At 40.0% G+C, this 19,926-nt stretch overlaps 2 protein-coding genes across 3 annotated transcripts in view; one reads left to right on the forward strand and one right to left on the reverse strand.

Moving 5' to 3' along the window:
• LOC105935150 (zinc finger protein 516) overlaps nucleotides 1-11,594 on the reverse strand; it is a 28,952-nt gene extending 17,358 nt beyond the window's left edge. The window contains exon 1 of one of the 2 annotated variants that reach the window (XM_012875427.3): nucleotides 11,241-11,594. The gene's annotated coding sequence lies outside the window, so the exon portion shown is untranslated. Of the gene's footprint in view, nucleotides 1-10,332; nucleotides 10,401-11,240 lie in introns of those variants that run through there. The other variant, XM_036145176.1, reaches the window with a different exon arrangement.
• The window catches only part of LOC105935098 (relaxin-3 receptor 1), a 102,302-nt gene that overhangs the window by 71,305 nt on the left and 11,071 nt on the right, over nucleotides 1-19,926 (forward strand). The window lies entirely within an intron of this gene.

Below are 19,926 nucleotides of genomic sequence, written 5' to 3' on the forward strand. Positions count from 1 at the left end.
CTCTGTGGGACATTTGCCTAAAACTATCACGTTCCATTTAGTGTAAAACTAAACACATAACAAACTGATGGTCGGTCCCTCCATTGTGACCGGCCATCAGTTCGTAACCTTAAATCAAGCTAGCTTAGGTTGTTCTCGCAGCAAAACCATTTATCAGGTTTAGGAGGCCATTATGTTTTCATATTGGGCGAGGGTGGTTTGAATAGCTTTATCCACTTGAAAAATGAGATCCCCGGTGGATAGATGCTTTTTTGTGTTTAAGCAAATATTCTGTGTCTGATGGTAAAATTTGACTGATAAGCTGACTCATGAAGATGTGGAAAAAAAAAAGCAATAACAGAAGAATCATGTAAGCCTACTGTCTGGTGTGTTTCTTGGTCTTCGTTATGCTTTCTGAGGCCCTCATACGACAATTGGATTTTTCTAAAAATACATTAAAGATGTATAGCCACTTTATTTGACTTTTTTTTTTTATTTATAGGTCAGTAGCTCGCTCGGGTTGCATACAAAGTTTTTATGAAAGATTATCACGTTCTGCTGGCGTGTGAGTTGTTATTTTTGGTGTTTTATGCTTGGTTTTTGCTCAATTTGTTATTAAATCAACCCTTACGTGTTTATTTACGATTTTAACCAAAGTACAACACTGCGCATGCACAGCAGGGGTTAAAACACGGAAGCGGCTAACGGCTATTAGCATCTCCCAGAGAAACAATGAAGAAAGGTCCAAGATCCAGTGGAAAAAAGCACAAAAAATGTCGCTGGGAATACAGTATGAACGTTGGTGTTCACTGAAGCGGACACTAAACCTGCCGATTGCTCAGATGTGACCGTAGAGTTGACTGACGTGAGTAAATGTTCTGACATGAGGCTCTTAAAGTTTTTGTGGATTGGTTTATTTAATTAATAGCTTGGTCTTCGACGACGCCGAGCTGCCGCTTTATTGTGAGGCAATGCAGAGGGTCAGGCATATTTTACAATTGATTTATAAATTAATTAAACTGGCATTATGATAGTTCTGAGATACTGCCGCTAGATGTCGCCATATCTGTTTATATTTGTTAATCACGCCCAAGAACGAATTATCTTTTGGCTGAAAAAGGACAAAACACTATCAAAGTCGAGGCTTATGTGTTTAACCTTATTTTATCATGATCAAAAGGTTTTTGGTCTTTTTTATAAGCATATTACATGGCTACATACCTTTAAACACTATTTACTAAATATGTGAATTGTGAAAGTAACTGTTTTATTCAGGGGTATTAAAAAAAATTGATTGAGCGCAAATGCAAGCCACACTTTTCAGATTTGTATTTGTAAAAGCTTTGGAGAACCCCAGTATCCCCTTTCTTCCACTTAATTAAGCAGTACTTAGAGTTGTTCCAGCACATAAAATCCCAAACAAGTTTGTGGTGGTCATGATGTAAGATAAAATGAAAAATGGGTTCAAGAAATGCGGACACTCTCACGATGCAGTTTATCCCTTCGCAGTATTATTTCACAGTACCCCGTTGGTCTGCTTCAAGCAGTGAGCTCAACAAAGAGATGACGTTTAACGGAGCTTCGGCACCAGGGAGCGTGCACAACACCACATTTTAGGCCCTTTTCCATAAGGCACAAGAACTATGAACATGCTTCAAATCAGTATCAAAATGTTGAGATGACCGCCAGCTTAACGACGGCCTTCCAAAGATTTCAACCGGACCTATGTTGCCTGCAGTTTATATGCCTTCTTAAAATATATGAATGGTTACGAGTCATAGTAACAGGATCCTTTGTGAGTTCAAGCCAGCATGCTAGCTGTGCGGCATCCCGTTTTACAGAACCCAGTTGAGGACAGAAGAAGCACATTTGCACAACCCAAACCTCTCGGATCACAGTGTTGGTTTACTGCTTAATAACTTATGGCGCTATCCAGGACTTACGGAGTTCACGAAGCGACTGAACTAAAAAGGAAAACAAGTGAAGAAGCGCTCTGCTGCTGGTGAACAGCCTAGTGCACCTACAAGATTAGACAGCCATGAGCTCAGCAGTCACAAGCACGGACAAACTTGTGCACGCTGGTGCCCATCCCCCTCCTCGTGCAACTCTCCGCTCGGTTACACAACATATATAGGGATTACTCTTCGCTGCATGACATGAGCTGCTCCATGAGTGGCCTTTTATCGTGGATGCCCTCTCCGTGCATCGAGAGGTATCCGTAACAGGACAAAGAAACGACCTGATAGGCAAATATCTGACGCAGGGCACGCTTCAGACCTTAGATTAACTAAGGACTGCCTCTAAAAGCAGAAAAACTAAGGCGACGTACTCAGTGGTATCTTTCAAATATCAGAATTATACGCTGTGTTGGGTCTGAGGATGCACTGTGGACCCGCTCTGTTTTCTGTGTGGATTGGCTTGTGTGGGACACACTGGAGTATAATCTGCTGGCATTAAGTTGCTCTCTAAAAAAAGCACTCTCGACAGGGATTAGATTATCATGCCAAGGTCAACTCAGACTCACACTGTCTCCCTTTATGTGTCTCTGTCATTTGGGTTTGTGTCTTTTTAGTGCACCCCCCCCCCCCCCCCAAAAAGAGACACACACACGAACGCATACACTATTATCTATCCTCCAGGCCTCAGGAGGAAATCTGAGATGAGGTTTAGTCTTTTCATTTTTGATCATGCTGATCATGTTAAAGGAACAAAACAGACAACCAGAGATCAAAACCAATGCATCGCAGCGTAAGCAGGCTTTATCTTTGAACTTGCCAATAAGATTTAAATTTCATCGTCTTTTTTTGTGCGGTCTTATGTTCGGATATCAAATATACAAATTAATGTTGCAAAAGGGTTCATCATCCGTCACTGAATATTTCAATCTGACTCGAGGGAGGAGGTCAAATCACTCGTGTTGGAATATTTACTGATGATGATGATGATGTTTCTTCACATTGAGTTAAACTTTTGGGATCAGAATAACGTTGACTATTCTGGGGGATTAAAAAAAAAACCTTGTATTAAAAAATAATGAAATGTCAACGTTTGAACTTAAAATAGAGATCGTTGTCAATGACAACAAATAGGGAAAGTAAAAAATACTAACTACAGATGTCCTGACTTTGACTTGTCACTTATTGGAGTTACTTAAGATTCGGAATTTGACAACAACAAGTCCTAATTCAATGCCACAGTAAAGTTACCAAAAGCAAAGCTGTATTTATGCTTGAAACTTCAGTTGTTTTTGTGCCTTGGAAGAAACAGATATTTTCTCCAAACTGGAGTAACAACAGGACAGCTTTAAATTTAAAACTAACTCAAATTGACTTATTCTCTGTTATGAGTTGGTCTGCTTTCAAATCAGCCGTTGACATACTGTCCAGATGATAATGTTTGGAGGGGGGAGGGGGACTCGTTCTCCTGCTTCATAACCTAGCACATTCCTTAGAACATCATGAAATATAAAGACTAGTGCTTCAGCTGCTCTCTGTCCAGCTCTCCTCCAGCACCGACTGCTGACCACAGACACAGAGGAAACCGAAGCATTCTCTTTTTAGCTCTAAACATGATCTTGGGAACTGTCGACATAAGACTGAGGCCCTTTATTCGCAGGGTTCTCCTCAGTGCATTTCAGTGTAACCGGCCGTTAGGTGGTCAGTTGTCAAAACCACGCAGTAATTACGCTTACTTTCAATCTGCGTAATGGCTCTTTGGCTGCCGTCTGGGCTCCCTTTGCACAGGGTTTCCGCCACCGACCCATTCCCATCTGCCCAAATTGTCTGCGCTTTTTCAGCAACAGCGCACGGACACTCCTGTCTCCTCCCACAGCTGCACACCTGACCCGAACAATGAGCTCCTGGAAGTTTTAAAGTCTGCAAACATGAGAAAAACAGCCAGGAGAAAATATGCACACCTCTTTCTAGCCCAGATAAACACAAAAGCGTTGTTCAGAGAAACTTTCCCCGACCGCCAAATAAGAAAATCGAAAGCTAACGACTGTTAGCTTAGCACAGTGCTACGTGCTAAGCTAACGGTCCATCACGGACGTTTGAGAGCTACATAAAAATGTCGTTTAAGCTCTTGTATCTGCATCAGTGAGGCTGTTCGCCTCCCGGACAACACGAGCTAATGCTAGCTGTTATTAGCTTGACGGACAGGCCCAATGACGGGGTTTTTGCCTGTCTGAGATCCCCCTTCGTGCCGCACCACCCATGCTCCACTGCGTGTGAGAATAAATTAGTTGATGGGGGGGTTACATCCAGACAAAGTAACTGACAACATTTGAAACCCAGAGTGGAAAGGTTTGAAGCTGCCTTCGTCTGGACATCCCTGTCCGCCCACCTGGCAAAAACCCATGTTTGCATATGCAAGCCAAAGTAGACCTTGCCCCTGCCTTACCAAAAATGGGGCCAAGACAAACAACAGTAACAACAGACTTTTGAATTGCGGCTGTGATTCCGACACTATTCAATTTATTGTGGCTTTTACACTAACACTTTTTGCTCCTCTACTGCGTTTCGTCGGGACACACAAATGCCTCTTTATCTCTTGTGTGTTCATTGTTTTCACTCTGCTCTTCTTCTTCTTCCTGCTTTACTCCCGTGGCAGCGTTACCACACCACTCACTAGCATGGCAAAGGAATTACAATGCCTATTAAAGCTCGGTGTGGTTTCATCGCTGTGCTCAAACTTTTCTACACAGATACAGTATTTGGCTCCGTGTCAATGTAGCCCCACTCGCGCGGCTTTCTGGGGGTGCAGCTGATAAAATCAGAGACCATAAACCAACATGTATCGGAGGTTCAATGTAGTCAGGGACTAAAGTGAAATATTTTGTCATTTTAAATTTTCGTTAATTATGGCAGTTTCAGTTTTTACTATGTCCCATTCAACTAATTTCAGCTCTATACTGAGATCAAGTACATGCAAAACAAAAATATGCAGCTTATTCAAAACTGTGACATATGCAACCCTGAACCCCAAGCTGAGCAATGACAAAAGGAGAAAACAGACATTAGATATTAGAATGCTGAATTATTTCAGGGTAACCTCTTTGTGCATTTTACAAACATTTTGGACACTAAATCTGTTTTCAAACCCTTCACTGTTGTTAATTCAAGCTTTACCATCCAATCTTTATCTTTAGCATTCATTTTCTTTCCCAATTTTTTTTCCAGCCTATTATTCTTCTCGTTAATAAACCAAAGTCAATGTTTTATTTTTAATTGTGCTGCTTAACTCAGTTCCTTCATAGATGAAAAACAAGTCAGTGTCTCAGGCTTGTGTTTTAAGAGGATTATAATGACTTTAGCGTTGCTGTGCATATACAACAAACTACCGTCAGAAAACCTCTCAAGTTACAAAGTAAACGCTGATCTATAAGCATACGTGAGCAATTTGCCATTTCCTCTCATGATTGAGGTAAGGTTTGAAGAAAGGTAAGGCGATAGCTGCTTTGCGATTTTACCCAAGAGCAAAAGAATGACAGCTGGCAGGAGGGTCTGGATTAGGTTTCCCATTGGGGTATTGCATCTTTTACACCAGCGCTTCTCTGGAATAGAATGGGCCGATAGCAACCTGATTCCCTCAGACCCATCCAATCTCGTCTCCCTCTGTCTTAATGGGACTAAACAGAAGGGATCTGTGAACGCCTTACTCATCCCTCCCATCTTCCATCTGGACACTGAGCCAGTGTTTGAACTCCAGCTCCTCCACTGGAGACTTAAAGGGCAAGTTCTGCTTTTTCTCTCTATCTCTTTCTATTTCTCTTTTTTTTTTTTTTTTTTTACAGGAACCCATCTCACTTTCAAAAACTGGAAATATTCTCTGCCAGATACCTGATTCCACCAGTGTTTGTCTCTGTAGAAGATGTTAATAAAAAAAAAGTTGATTCTTGACTTTTTTAGGGATGCTTCTTTATATTACATCTAACTTTATCAGAGCCTAATTATCTTTCCAATATATAAAACAAACACTGAAACAAGAAATTATAGTATATTTCTTCCTGTTTCGTATTTGTTTTGGCACATGAGGCTGATGCATCTTGGCGTGACTTCAGCACCTATTGATGGCTTCAACTGTAAGCTAAATCCGTAATCATCTAAATATTAACAGATCAAGTGTTTTTTTTTTCCTTTTGAAATATTTTCACATCCTGACGGTAATTTCCATAGCCATTTAACAAAGTCTAATTCAGTCAAATGAAAGCTCAATTTCAAACAACCAGATGTAATTCCAGTTCTAATTAATGTTGATACAATAAGATTAAAGAAGCAATAAGCGATATTTCACCATTAGGTGGTGCTTGAGCATTGTCTGTAGACCAAAACAAAACCCAGCCCCTCCTTTTCCTTCTCACGCATCACCTTCAGTGCTCATATTTGTAAAGGACAAAAACACATGTAAACAGCGTCACCTTTCTCAGGAACATTTCCAGTGGAGAAGTGAGCAACTCATAACTTTATAATGCTGTTAGCAAGACAGCATTTTAATCTGCTGGGGTGCTCTGCCCATGTTGCTCCAACACTGTGCTGCGCTGCTCTGACGGTGGTATTTTAGGGCAGGGAGGGGCTAAGCCCGGTCCGGTCCGACCCGTTTTTGCAGACAAGGGACTGGAGAACAACGCAGAGAGCTGCGGTGTGAAGTCATACCATAGTCCATCTGAAATACTACCTGTACCTCTTCACATCATTATATTCTAGTTCTTTCTATCTAAAATGTTGAAATTTTGCTTATTGCTCCTTTAAAGAAACTAGTAACTACAGGTAACCAATTTATGGAAAGAATAGCAAAGCAATTCAGTTTTCACTGTGATTCATTAAGAGCTCTGGTCTTTGAGCATTCACTGTTAGCCCAGTGACGACAATGAAGAAAAACTCTATTTCTTTCTGCAAAGCAAATATACAATGTAGTTTTCTTAAGCTGTTAGCCAAGGTATCTTGTGCATTCTTCAGTAAATAAGTTGGTCTACTCGTTAAGGCTAATATTATGTTGTGCTGCTATCATCTGTAAGTGAAGACTCACAGTTTTAAAAGTAGATCCTCACTGCTTTCAGTTTTTCACACTCGATAATAAACATGGGCTGCTATGAAAGTCTAACAGTATGATAACCTTTAGTAAAATACCACAGCTACACATCATTAACACATGAAATTACAACAAAAGCATAAAGCATGATCCAATTGATAGGGTTTAAAAGAGAACCAATCATTAACATATGGATCATCAAAGTTAAAAAGAAAATAGCATCAATAACATTTATTTACCGTTGTTTTGATTTTGATGGACTTAAACAAAAACAAATTGAATAAATGCATGATACATTTAGTAATAGTTGTTAATGACCAAGTGCATAGATTAGCTATTTCTACTGTAGTGCAGTAACACAAGGAGAACGAGCTGAACATGGGAGAGTAAAGCTATAAGATATGGGCAACTAAAGCTAGAAATATTATACTATATATTATACTATACTAATATACTATGACCATTGCCCCCTCCCCTTGCCCCCCAACAAGAAAAAAATTGCATCATAGAGAAAGGAAAAGCACGCTGTCTCAGGGGTCTAGTCCAAGTTCCAGTCATTAAGAGCTTCTATTCTGCATCCCGGCTCTGCCACACCTGAATCCTGCCATCAACGTGTCATTCAGATCTTGAGGACTGGACTTGGACGCTCCTGGTATATATGGGGGATGTGCCCCCTGCAGTTGAACCACTCACATACAAGCATTTTGTTTATAGAGGTTTTTTTTGTATGTTTGTTTGTTTTCTGTGCCATAAAATAAGCCTAGTTATAGCTAAGCCACATAGCTAAGATAAAAAAATAGCTAGTAAACAGTCGCTGGGAGGCCGTTTCTGTGAATGGTGGGGGGGCTTCGCTGCAACAGATGCAGAGTGCATCACACCAGCGTGTGCTGAGGAATGAGTGAATAATATAAGTGTGTTTATATAGTACATTTCCCACATGGAAATAGCAAAGTACTTCAAAAATCAAAGATAATTTCGACTCAATCGTGTTGTTCCCCACTTGAGTTAGCAATGTCTGAAGTTGCCCCACTGTTTAGTCACCGATATTAGCCGCTGATTTGGTTGGGACAGGCACAACTGTGGTTTCTATAATATGACTGTCCATATATTTTGCAACTAAGTATGTCCAAACAGCCCAATTTGTCTTGCTTGTAGGCACGGGAAAGGAGTAGTAGTCTACTTTCAGCCAGCTAAGCGGCAGTGCACAGCCACAGCTGTGGCTGGCGTTATTCTATGCGCCATTAAGTTTGCCTGGGTTTGCACTACAAGGCGATTGATTCAAAAGTAGATTTTAGTTTCCCTCACCAGCTTTTAAATCTACCTGCATTGTGGCGCTCTCCATTAGGACTTTGGCTTTAAGGTGGAAGTTTGATCCATATGGCTAATTCTCCCTTTTCAACTCACACGACTCTGTGGCAGCGGTCCCATCTCACGCATCACACGGCTAGTTCAATTTTTCCAAAGTCGCGACGGGCCTCACCGCTCACATCCTCCTGTCGCCTCTGTCTGTACCCCTCCCCCTCTTGTCCGGCCCTTCCGTCTCCTGACCTAATCTAGATGATTAAATCATTTTTCTTTAGCACAAATTTCGTCCGTCCCCCCCCTCCCAGCATCCACTACTCTTGTCTGGTAGCCGGGCCGCGCACCCTCCCATATTGATCGTCATGCTGAGGAGATTACCCTAATAGCTGGGATTACTTCCCCACATGTTGGTCAGCCACATACTGCAGGGGAGGAGGGGAGAGCTGGGGATGGTGCATGTTGCGCATGATGTGCAAGTTTACACAGGGGAGGGGAGGAAGAGGAGGAAGAGGAAGGAACAAAAAAATCCAGGCCTATTTGTTTTATTTCCATTGAGCAGTTGAAAAAGGGGCAAAACTAGTATAACATCTGGATGTTTTGGGGGCATAAATAAGAGTTTTCTCAGACTTTCATTACAGTTTTTACACACTTGTCCATGATAATTTGAGGGAAAAAAAGCCTTATAGCAACAACAACAACAAAACACTGAATTATTATTTTTTATTTTCCTCCATGATCATAGCCCATTGAAACTGTTTCATTAAAAGGGTAGTTTAGGATTTTTGAAGCCAGGTTATGAGCCCTCTCTTTGCATCTTCATTTCGTATAAATCCAGATTAGCTGAATCCAGGAGGCTGAAGCTAACAGCTAGCCAACACCAAGTTGGACATCTGCCGTCTGAAACCAACGACAAACTGACAAAAAATGCTGTAGTTTATTGAGCAAACTGGACACACTGAACTGTTTTTTGTTTTTTTTACAGAGAAACCAATTATTATTGTCATAGGAAAGGAAGATCAGCCACCATGTACAGAGAGCAGAAAATGTAAAGTAAAAATAAAGCAAAACTATTGGTGGTTTGAAGCTTTGTACAAACAGCGGTGGCAAAAACCTTTTTGGAGTTTCTAAAAGTGGAGTTGTTTGAAGATAGCTAGAAGTCGGCTGTTGTCCTGGCCTGTCTCTGACCAACTGATCTGGCTTTAAATGACGAGACCAAAGAGAGTTAGATACTGCTACTGACAGACCTTCGCTTAGAAAACCTGGACTATTCCTTAGAGATTAAAGAAAACAACAGAAAAAAACTGTTATTTTCTGTTTTAATTAGCAGTTTTATGTCTTCTAATCACAGGCAAAAGAAGTTGTAAATCAGCAAATCTTTGGCTGCTGGCTTTGTTTTGTTTACTTGATATGTGATTACATAAAAACACTTTTGCTTATTGAGGTTGTCAGAATGATGGATGATCAAACAAAACGAACACATCCAGAATTATTTTATCTAATTAGTTACTTCCTGATAATGTAATAGCTGGGGCACAATGTCAAACATTCAAAAAAAAAAAAAATCAACCGTATAGTCGAATAGTTAACCATCTCAAGTGCCAAAAAAATTTAAAAAATTCAACTGATCTGATACTTTGACAAAAACATGTTTCGCACCTGAAAAAAAAGCAGCTTTCCATGTCAAAATGCTAAAGATTTTAGTGAGGTGACACACTTGACTTTAAAAACCCCTTTTGCGAACGCACCTGACACTAACTGTTAAGGTACGATACAGTTCGAAGTATTTCATTGATCCCAGAACTGGGACATTATTGCCTGCACTGATAAAAGGATTCAAGCTTGAACACATGTTTGCTTTAGTTAAAACACACTTTTCTAATTGAAAAAACTTTGAGCTCTTGCATCAATAACAGAATTTTAGAAATCAGTAAATATTCATATTTACTCCAACCACTGAAAACCGTGGAACATCAATCAAAGAATATTTGATTTGATGGTAAAATCCTCATGTAGAGAGTTTACCGTTTTCTGCGATGAATGTCCTATTCTGGACTGTCTACACACAAACCCCCACCTCAGAATTTCAGGATTTGAAAAATGCTGTAACTATCCTGCTCCTATGCGATTTGTGTATCATTTGAAACGTGTTTTTGTTTTCAAATGAATTTGCTAACAAGTCATCTGAAAAATGTTAAAAGAAAACGTTTAATTAACTTAAAAAAAATGCTAATTAAGTAGTTTTAAGTCGTCTAATCCCCAGCTTTCGGTCATGTCTGGATCATAACACCAGGAGAGGCTGGTGCGTTTTACAAGCATTGTCCCCATCCACATGTTTGCACCACATCGTCACTTTGACATCCACCGACCGTTTAGCGCCAGCACGCCCGCTGGCCGACTCCAACTTTAGTGTCTAACAAGTTCAAGAGGCGAGAGCTTCAAAAAAAAAAAAAAAAAAACATCCAGAACCGATGGACACTAAAGAGAGAGATAGATGGAGAGAGAGAGGGAGAGATGGACTGGAGGCCGTTCAGACAGAGCAGAGAAAAGGAATTCCGTTAATCCGCCTCTGATCCGGTACAATGGCAGCCTTGTTGTCTGTCCCGTTTGCGCTCACCTAACCTAACGCAACTTCCGCAACGTTGAGCGTTGTTCGCTTATGGCCGATTTCACAAAGGATGCTCACAAATAATCACCGGCGTCTCCTACGGCGGCTGCTGGGAGCGGGTTGGGGCAAAAAGCTGCCCTCATAAACTGACATCCACAAACAGTTAGACTAGGATGTTGTAGTTCAACTTTCGCCGACACAAACTCTCGTAAAGTGTTCCCAGCCGCCACATCAGCTCGCGCCGCACGGAAACACCGCGGTTTGTCGGTAAACTGTCGCCTTTTTTTTTATTATTATTTTTTTTTTTTTAGCCTTCAGCCCTTACCTCCAGCGGGTGGCAGGTTGCTCCTGGAGGAATCCCATCACCGATAAAACAATGGCGAGCTCCGTTCAGCGGATAAACACTTGTCGACAAATCAGATGGGGGGGGGGGGGGGGGTTGTCTTTCAGCGGTGTGCTAATCCCCGCTCCTCGTCTCGCAGCGTTAAGATAAACTTGAGTTGTAATTTAAATCACAGCGGTGCACCTGAACCGCAGTTCCGTCCTCGGGAGGCTCCTCCGCGCAGAGGCAGCGTCAGGCGGTTGTTGTTGACGGAGGGGGGGTGAAGAGAAGAGGGGGGGGGGTACGAGAGTGACGCGAGAGATAACGTTATTAACGTTAATAACGAGCAGCGGTGGTGGTGTGTGCGTGCCCGCGCGCGCGGCTCTGGCTCTTTTCACTGAGAGGTGAAGGGTGGGCGCGTGCGCGGACGTTCAGATCACAGCGGCAGAGCGGCAGTTCTAAAACATGGTGATCGGGAAACCCACGCTGGGTCGTCAACCAGGACCAGGAGGTCATGGATTTGATCTCTAAATAACGTAGTACATTTAAAGACGTTGCTAACTATTGTTACCTATGCAACAATTTGATTATTGAGTCAGTTATAAAAGATTCAGTTATTTCAGATTATCTATAATACATTTTACTAATTCACTCATTCAGAAAATTGGGTTCTTTATATAAGATTACATTTTATGGGGACACCCTGCTCCCTGTTGAAGGCCTAATTAATCTGTCACCTATATAGTGTCAGTAATGAACGTCTTAAAGGTCTAAAAAGTTATAGACCTATTATTATTATTATTATTATTATTATTATTATTATTATTATTATTATTATTATACAACCTAAATATCATTATGTTATATGTCATATGTACACCTTTAAAACGATTACAGATAAAGTTCAGGGATAAGTAGAGATTTTATGAAAAGAGTCATTCTGTGATTTCCTTACCATTATCAGTTTTTGATGCACTATCAGCAGCTCCTACATGCTAGAAAAAAATTGGAAGTCTGAAAACTAGTGTTGCGCCGATGCCATTTTTTTGGCCCCGATACCGATACCCGAAACCTGGCTGTGCAGTATTGGTCGATACCGATACCATCTGTTTGAAATTCATAGTATATATGAAGAACTGCATACTACTTAGGGTAGTAGAACTTTTTAATGCTTACATGGAATGGGTGACAATAGTTGAATAAACTTTTGGCTCTCAAAGGCCAAAATAGTGCAACATTTGTGAAATTATAACATGTATAATAGTAGTGCAACAGTAAGACAGTAAAATCACATTGATAATCGAATAATCTCTTTTAAACCCTGAGTTTTGGCTCTCAAATGCCAAAATAGTGCAACTTTCATGAAGTTATATAACATGTATAATACTAGTCAGGAGAGAGAAATTCAAGTGACATCAAACATCAAAATGGTATCTGTGCCCTGTTTGTTGGTACTCGCCGATACCGATACCACCATTTTAGTACTGGATTGGGGCCCTGTCTGATACTGGTATCGGTATCGGTGCAACAGTACTGAAAAGTCATGGTGAGAAAACTGAAAGAGCTTCAGCTGTTATTATTAAGCTAATGTTTGTTTTTTAAAGTGACTTTAGAAAGCTGAAATCTTACTCAAGCAGCAAGCGTGTTAAGTATCCCAAAGCAGGCTAGCTAACCAACCCAACAGATCAAAAATACTTGTGACTTGAAACAGACATTTCAGAGGTGAAAACCGACACAACAGGGGACAACTCGTGGATCAGACACATACCTTGTTTTTTAAACTACAAAATCACTAATCTTAATCTTAGTGGGCTATGTTCAGCATTACATCGAAGTTCTTATTTTACTTTTTTCCACCAATTTAAAGAAGCATAGCATAAATTCCAGAAATTTTGCAGACATCTGCCTCCATTGGCGGCAAGTTGAAATGACACCCGTGTTCTGCACGTGGAGGAAGAGGAAAAGCATCTGCCGCTGTGACAACACAGGTCTTTTGTTTAGAGGCGTTGATGAGGTAAGAAAGCTATAAATATTTAAGCTAGCCGTGTCCTCTCGCTAATGCATTGGTTACAGCGGAGACTCAACAATGTTGAGGAATTGTTTGTTACTCAAACAACTCCCTTACCACCCGTCTATAAGGGTGTGCACCAGAATGGACGGTTGCCTGCGTTTGATAACTGACAAAGGTTATCTAACCAGATTTAGTTAGAAAAACACTTAACTTAACACCATCACAAGTACCCCTTTAAAACAAAGTATATTCTATATATTAGTTTTGGACTTTGTAAAATCAGAACAAGGCTTTATTTATAATCCTGATTTCCTCCCTCTTTTACTAAGGCAAGGCAAATTTATTTATATAGCACAATTCAGTACAGAGACAATGCAAAGTGCTTTACATGGTTAAAATATAGGAATAAAAGCAAGTAGGGAGAGAATGTAGAAACAAAAAGAACATTAAAAACAGTAAAACAGTTTAACTAGAACATTCAAAGGCAATCTCAAACAAATGTGTTTTTAATCTCGATTTAAAGGAACTCAGGCTTTCCGCACTTTTACAGTTTTCTGGAAACCGTTTTAGTGTGTAACGTTCTGTGAGGAATCCTATAAGAGCCAGACACGGAGCTGATGCCAAAGATTTATTAAAGTAAAAGATGGGCAGTCCAGGTGAAAACAAAAAGGTACAGAGCTGGCATCCAAGTGATCAGGAAAATCTTGGGCAGGCTCAAACAACAAAAACAGATCAAAACAGGTGACGGACAGGTAAACAGACTGATCATAAATGCTGGACTGTTCTTACCAATGACGGAGTGAGTGGAGGCAAAGCAAGACATCCCGGCAACAAACAGAAAACTAGGGCGGGTTTAAATAGGCGAATGGAAAAGGAAAACAGGGCGGATCTAATTAACCAAAACAGGTGAAAGCAATAGAAGGAACCTACAGACTAATAAAGAAAAACCCTAAGCAAATAAAACCAAGACTAGATGACAACAAGCAGCCTAAGCACAAATCAAAACAACACAGCACAGAAATAAATCCTAAAACAGAAAAGTTGACTAACTAAAAATAACCTAAACAACAACAGAACATTACATAGTGGGCGAATGGTAATGCCTCGTTGTTCAACTGAACGCCTCAGAAACTCTTTTCACTGAAGCGTGAATATTAAAAACAATATGTATTAGTTTTAATTCAATGATAGTTTCAGTGCTTAAGTCCACTAAGATTTTTTACATGTAATTTTAATTTATCTGAAGGCCACAAGTTTAAAAAAGACTTCCTGAGACACCCCGTGTTACATGGGAACGAGAGATTGGAGCTTCTTCTGCAGTAAAGTGGGGGTTGTGAAGAACAAAGAGCTAAGCGAAAAAAACAAAGCTCTCGATATACTGGTCCATCTAGGTTCCAACCCTCACCTATGGTCACAAGGCTGAAACGAGCTTCCTCCAGGGGGTGGCTGGACACAGCCTCAGAGATAGGGTGATGAGTTCTATCATTTGGGGAGAGCTCAAAGTAGAGCCGCTGCTTCTCCGCATCGAAAGGAGTCTGTTGAGGCAGTTTGGACATGTGATCAGGATGCCCCTTTAGAGATTTTCTGGGCACGTCTCACTGGGAGGACACCACGGGGAAGACCCAGAACTCACTGGAGGGACTATATATATATATATATATATCCCCCATCTGGCCTGAGAACACCTTGTGATCCCCTAGAACGAGCTGGAGGATGTTGTTGGGGAGAGTGATGTGTGAGTTTTCCACCTGGACCAGTTACCCCATGAACAGATTTCAAATAAGCTGAAGACAATCGCAGGATGGACAGATAGATTTACAAAACCATTCAGAATTATTTCATTATTTCATTAATTGTGGCATGTAGCAAAGGAACTACCATATGATCCGATAAATACTGGAAAAACCTATCAATGTAGAAGGATTCAATTGTTTCCTAACACACAAACACACCCGTCTAAATTTACAATATACTCTCCTCTTCTCTGATTTATTTGGGTGGTTCCTCTTTTTGTCCCGTGTCATTGTTATCCCCTTTGTTAAAAGTGTCGTTAAAACTTGGAGTTGGGGGCCCAGCAGAGATGTTTCTATCTGCTAGATTCAGTGTCTGTATCAGAAAATAACTTAACATTGTCGTGAACACACCAATCTTCAAAGGGACAGTGAAGCTGATGAGAAGATGGATAGAACTAAGTACAAGACAATCCGAACGACATTTTTTTTTTATTTAACCAGGAAAGTCCCATTGAGATTACTAAACTCCTTTTCAAGGGAGTCCTGGGCAAGACAACGGGACAGATCACAACAATTCAGTACATTACAGAAAATTTCATAACAGTTTCATAACAGTATTTAAAAACACTTATGGATTTCATTTTCAAACCTTTGAGAAAGAGTTCCATGTTGTGAGGGAAGAAAACAGTAGTGAGTCTTGTGAGCGTAAAGAATACAGTCCAGTCGCTTTTGGTGGAATATATTCACACAGATATGAGGGGAGCAGACGAAGAATACCCTTATAAATGAGCATATACCAATGGGTGAGTCTATGATTCTCTAGTGCTGCCCAGTGTGTAAAGTTCACAGCAGTGTGTGCGAGGCTTACAGTTTGTGATAAACCTCAATGAGGCATGATAAACACAGTCCAGTAGTTTCGATACCTGAGTGGGGGCATTCATATAAATGAGGTCACCAGTATCTACGTAGAAAAGGTGTAAAAGTTGCAGCTACAAGTTTCCTTTTTTTCATTGAAAGACAATCATAGCCTATTTCTGAGGTAAAAGCCAATTTTCAGTTTCAGTTTTCCAACCAAATGTCCAACATGTCCTTTAAAACTAGGATTGTCATCTATTGAAATACCTCGACATTTAAAAAATTTGCCCCTTGAAAAGTGACAATTGGAGGACGTATCTGCAGATTCCCCTTTGTCCTTGAGAATAACATTAACTTGCTCTTATTTGCATTCAAATTAAGCTCCAGTTGTAGAAACATGTTCTGAACTATGTTAAAAGTATTTTGCAATGTAGCGACACGGACACTATGAGTTTTTGCAAAGCTGTAGATAATGATATCATCAGCATAAAAATTGTACTTGGTGTCCACAAGATCTTGGCCAACATTGTTGATGGAAAATAAGAGTGACCCCAAAACAGAGAATATTAGAACAAATAATAAATGATTTAACACTTGGGACCTGTCTGTGAGATAATTACAGATCCATCCTACTGCCTTTTTAGATAATCCAATATTGATCGGTCTCTCTTTGAGTGAAATGTGGTTTACAGAGTCAAAGGCTTTCGACAAATCAATGAAAAGTGCTGCACAATGTTGCTTATTGTCAAGAGCTGTCGAGATATTGTTGATCACCTTTGGAGTTGCTGTCATGGTACAATGACCTTTCCAAAAGCCTGACTGTAATTCGCATAAAATGTTGTTGGAATACAAAAATTCTTTCAATCATCCATTTATTAAAGATTCCAAAATCCACTTTTTTAGCCCTCAAATGCGTTAGTTTACTTTGCAGTGTGCCCGTATGTTAGGAATGCCCAGTTAAATGTCTCACCTAAACGCAGTTTGTGATCTGTGGCAAAAACCTGAAGGTTTATTTTCAGATGCTCTCCAACCAATCGAGTCTACACCTGAACTATCTTTTCAAAAGAACAGTAGACAAAAATGTAACTCTTTCTATGTGCAAAACCGATAGAGACACACACCAAAAGACTTGCTTTTGTTGTTGAAGAAAAAGTCAGTTCTACAAAGTATTGACTTTTTAATAAAAAAAAAGAACTGTGAAAACCACTGCTCGGTTACTCCAGTGTGTGCAGAAGTTATATAGGAAATATTGGTGAATAAAACCAATTATGTTTTAATAAATCTGACATATGCTATTTCCTAATTAGGTTGTTTTTACTGTAATGCTGGAGTTAGAGAGGAAGGGCCAAGTTTCATGTTATTTAAAAAAAAAAAGTTTTTTTTTACATTTAAGTCGCTTGTCAACATGTTCTATGGAAATTCAAGTTGTCCTAAGATGCCTGGGACATCTAGCTATCATCATCCAATAAATATGGTCTGAATTAGCTGATGTTTAGCTTAACTTTTGCAGAAGACTTAACATGCAATACATAAAATGGACTCACTCGCCTGTTGGTGAAATATACCAAGTAGCACTGGTGCAATTATAAGCCACTCTTTTCTACTTGTAGATCCTTGGTTGTCCCCTTTGCATGTTCTGGTTTCTCTCTCTTGTGCTGTGATTTGAAGAGGGGCCAAGGAGAGAGGATTATAGACAATTCTCTAAAATGAGACGCACTCGTGTCAGAGCTGTCATTTAATGTGTGTCCCAGCTGCTTCCTCTGCCCATTGTTTTTAAATGCCCCATATGGCCCATTGGTCTATCAGCTGAGCCTATAAGTGTGTCAGTGACGGGCTATATATTTTAATACATTTGACATAATGTCTCTTATGTGTCAAAGGTGCTAAAAAGATTTGCATAAAAGATATGGTGCTACTTCCCTTTTTCTCAATGTTGTTGTTGTTGTTTTGGACTTGCTGCAACAATAATGGTGGTCGGCTGATTTTTAGGCCACAGACAAAAAGACCAGGAGTAACAGGAACCCTTTTTCAGAGGTTGCAGCCAAAATTGCAGTTATTGACAATAACATAACACACGCCAATAGCACATTTTCATTTATTTATCGGCGAAACAAATATCAGTAAGTTAGGGTTTAGGTCTGTCTCAGCTCATAATTACTTTTGACTAATTTTTATTCTCATCCCTGCAATGCATTTTTTAAGTGATTGAAATGGATTCCATGGTATTCAATTTAAATTGTAATATTATAAATAATCACAATTTAGTCCCTTTAGAAGATCGACACTAGAGGGCAGTCTCCTACCTTCTGACAAGAGCTGATTTGTAATGGAGTCACAATAAGAGTCAAAGCAGACTCTAATTGCTGGTATCTGTTGAAGTACAGGGGGCGCTCCTGAAAATAAGTTTTTACTGTTGGGTGGCATCAGCCAACTTCATTGATGCAGTTTTTTTTTTTTTTTCATTCGTGTCTGCTTGTTTGTCTCCCTATTTAGTCCCCCTCTTTCCCTTGAGTCTGTACAAGTTTGTTTTGACTGTTAAAAGTGTTCCAGCATCTTTATTCTTACATTTCTGCCTGCTTCTTGGATGACTGCTTTGTTCTGACCCCTGCTGGACTTCCAACTTGTTGTTTGGATTATGAACTGTTTGTTTAGATAACCTGTTTGACCCGGACCGCCTTGGATTTCCAATTGCTGGAAGTTATCCATATTTTAATAAATTGTGTAAAACTGTCTCTTGACTCTGAGTCATCCATTTGGATACAAGGTTTGAACGCGTTTTATTAGTTAATAGACCCTTCCTCCCAGCAGCTGTTAGACTTTATAAGCATCACCGCTCCTAAAAAGCTCAATAAGTGTTTACTTCCCTAATGTTTTTGTGAAGTATTTTTCATTTTTCTAAAAAAAATCTGTTGGTGTTTTTCATGTATACTACACCGTCTAGATTTCCGTCTAGACTAGATTTCACCCAGGTGGACTCTTCATCAGGCAACTTCTGAAGGCAACTGGTTGCACTCAGAGAAGAGGGGGCTGAATACTTTTGCACACCACACTTTTCAGTTTTTTATTTGTAAAAAATGTTTGAAATCATGTATTTTCTTTCTACTTCTCAGTTGTATAGCTATTTGTGTCTTTCACATGTGATTCCAATAAAATACATTCTATGGCTGTGGTTGTAATGAGACAAAAGGTGGAAAGGTTCAAGGGGTGTGAATACTTTTGCAAGCCATTGTAGGTTGGCCAGATAAAGAAAAGCTCCAGAAGTATAAAATGAGTTTGCTTCTTACTTTTGTGTTTACACTTGGTTCTCAGGTTTTACTGGTGAATCAAACTTTTTTGTTGTCATCAACAAGCTTCAGGCATACTTCTGGAATATTTAAACCAGTTGCCTTCAGAAATTGCCTGATGAAGAGTCCACCTGGGTGTAATCTAGTCTCGGTACAAATACAGCTGCCCTGTGATGGACTCAGAGGTTGGTTAAGGGAAAATTGGGGAGCAAAAAGTGGAGGAAGAATGCAATTGTTAAAAGAAAACCATAAGAAGTCCCATTTGCAGTTTGCCAGAAGCCATGCTGGGGACACAGCAAACACGTGGAGGAAGGTGCTTTGGTCAGACGAGACCAAAATTAAACTTTTTGCCCAAAATGCAAAATGCTATGTGTGGCGTGGAACTAGCTCTTCACATCACTCGGAACACACCATCCCCACTGTCAAATAAAGTGGTGGCATCATGCTCTGGGGGTGCCTCTGTTCAGCAGGGACGGGAAAGATGGTCAGAATTGATGGGAAGATGGATGGAGCCAAATACAGGGCAACCTGGGAATAAAACCTGTTGGAGTCAGCAAAAGACTCCAGCAGGACAATGACCCTAAACATGAAGCCAAGCATACAATTGAATGGTTTAAAATTAAACATATTCATGTAGATAGATAGATAGATAGATAGATAGATAGATAGATAGATAGATAGATAGATAGATAGATCTTGTTCCTGTATTACTTTTTGAGATTTTATGCATATTAGGTGGGAATTCCCCTTTGGTGGTCTTTGCACCGTTTATCTGCAACAGTCAATCATACATTTATTTATACCTC

Source organism: Fundulus heteroclitus, chromosome 13 (genome assembly GCF_011125445.2).
Source record: "Fundulus heteroclitus isolate FHET01 chromosome 13, MU-UCD_Fhet_4.1, whole genome shotgun sequence".
Taxonomy (NCBI): domain Eukaryota; kingdom Metazoa; phylum Chordata; class Actinopteri; order Cyprinodontiformes; family Fundulidae; genus Fundulus; species Fundulus heteroclitus.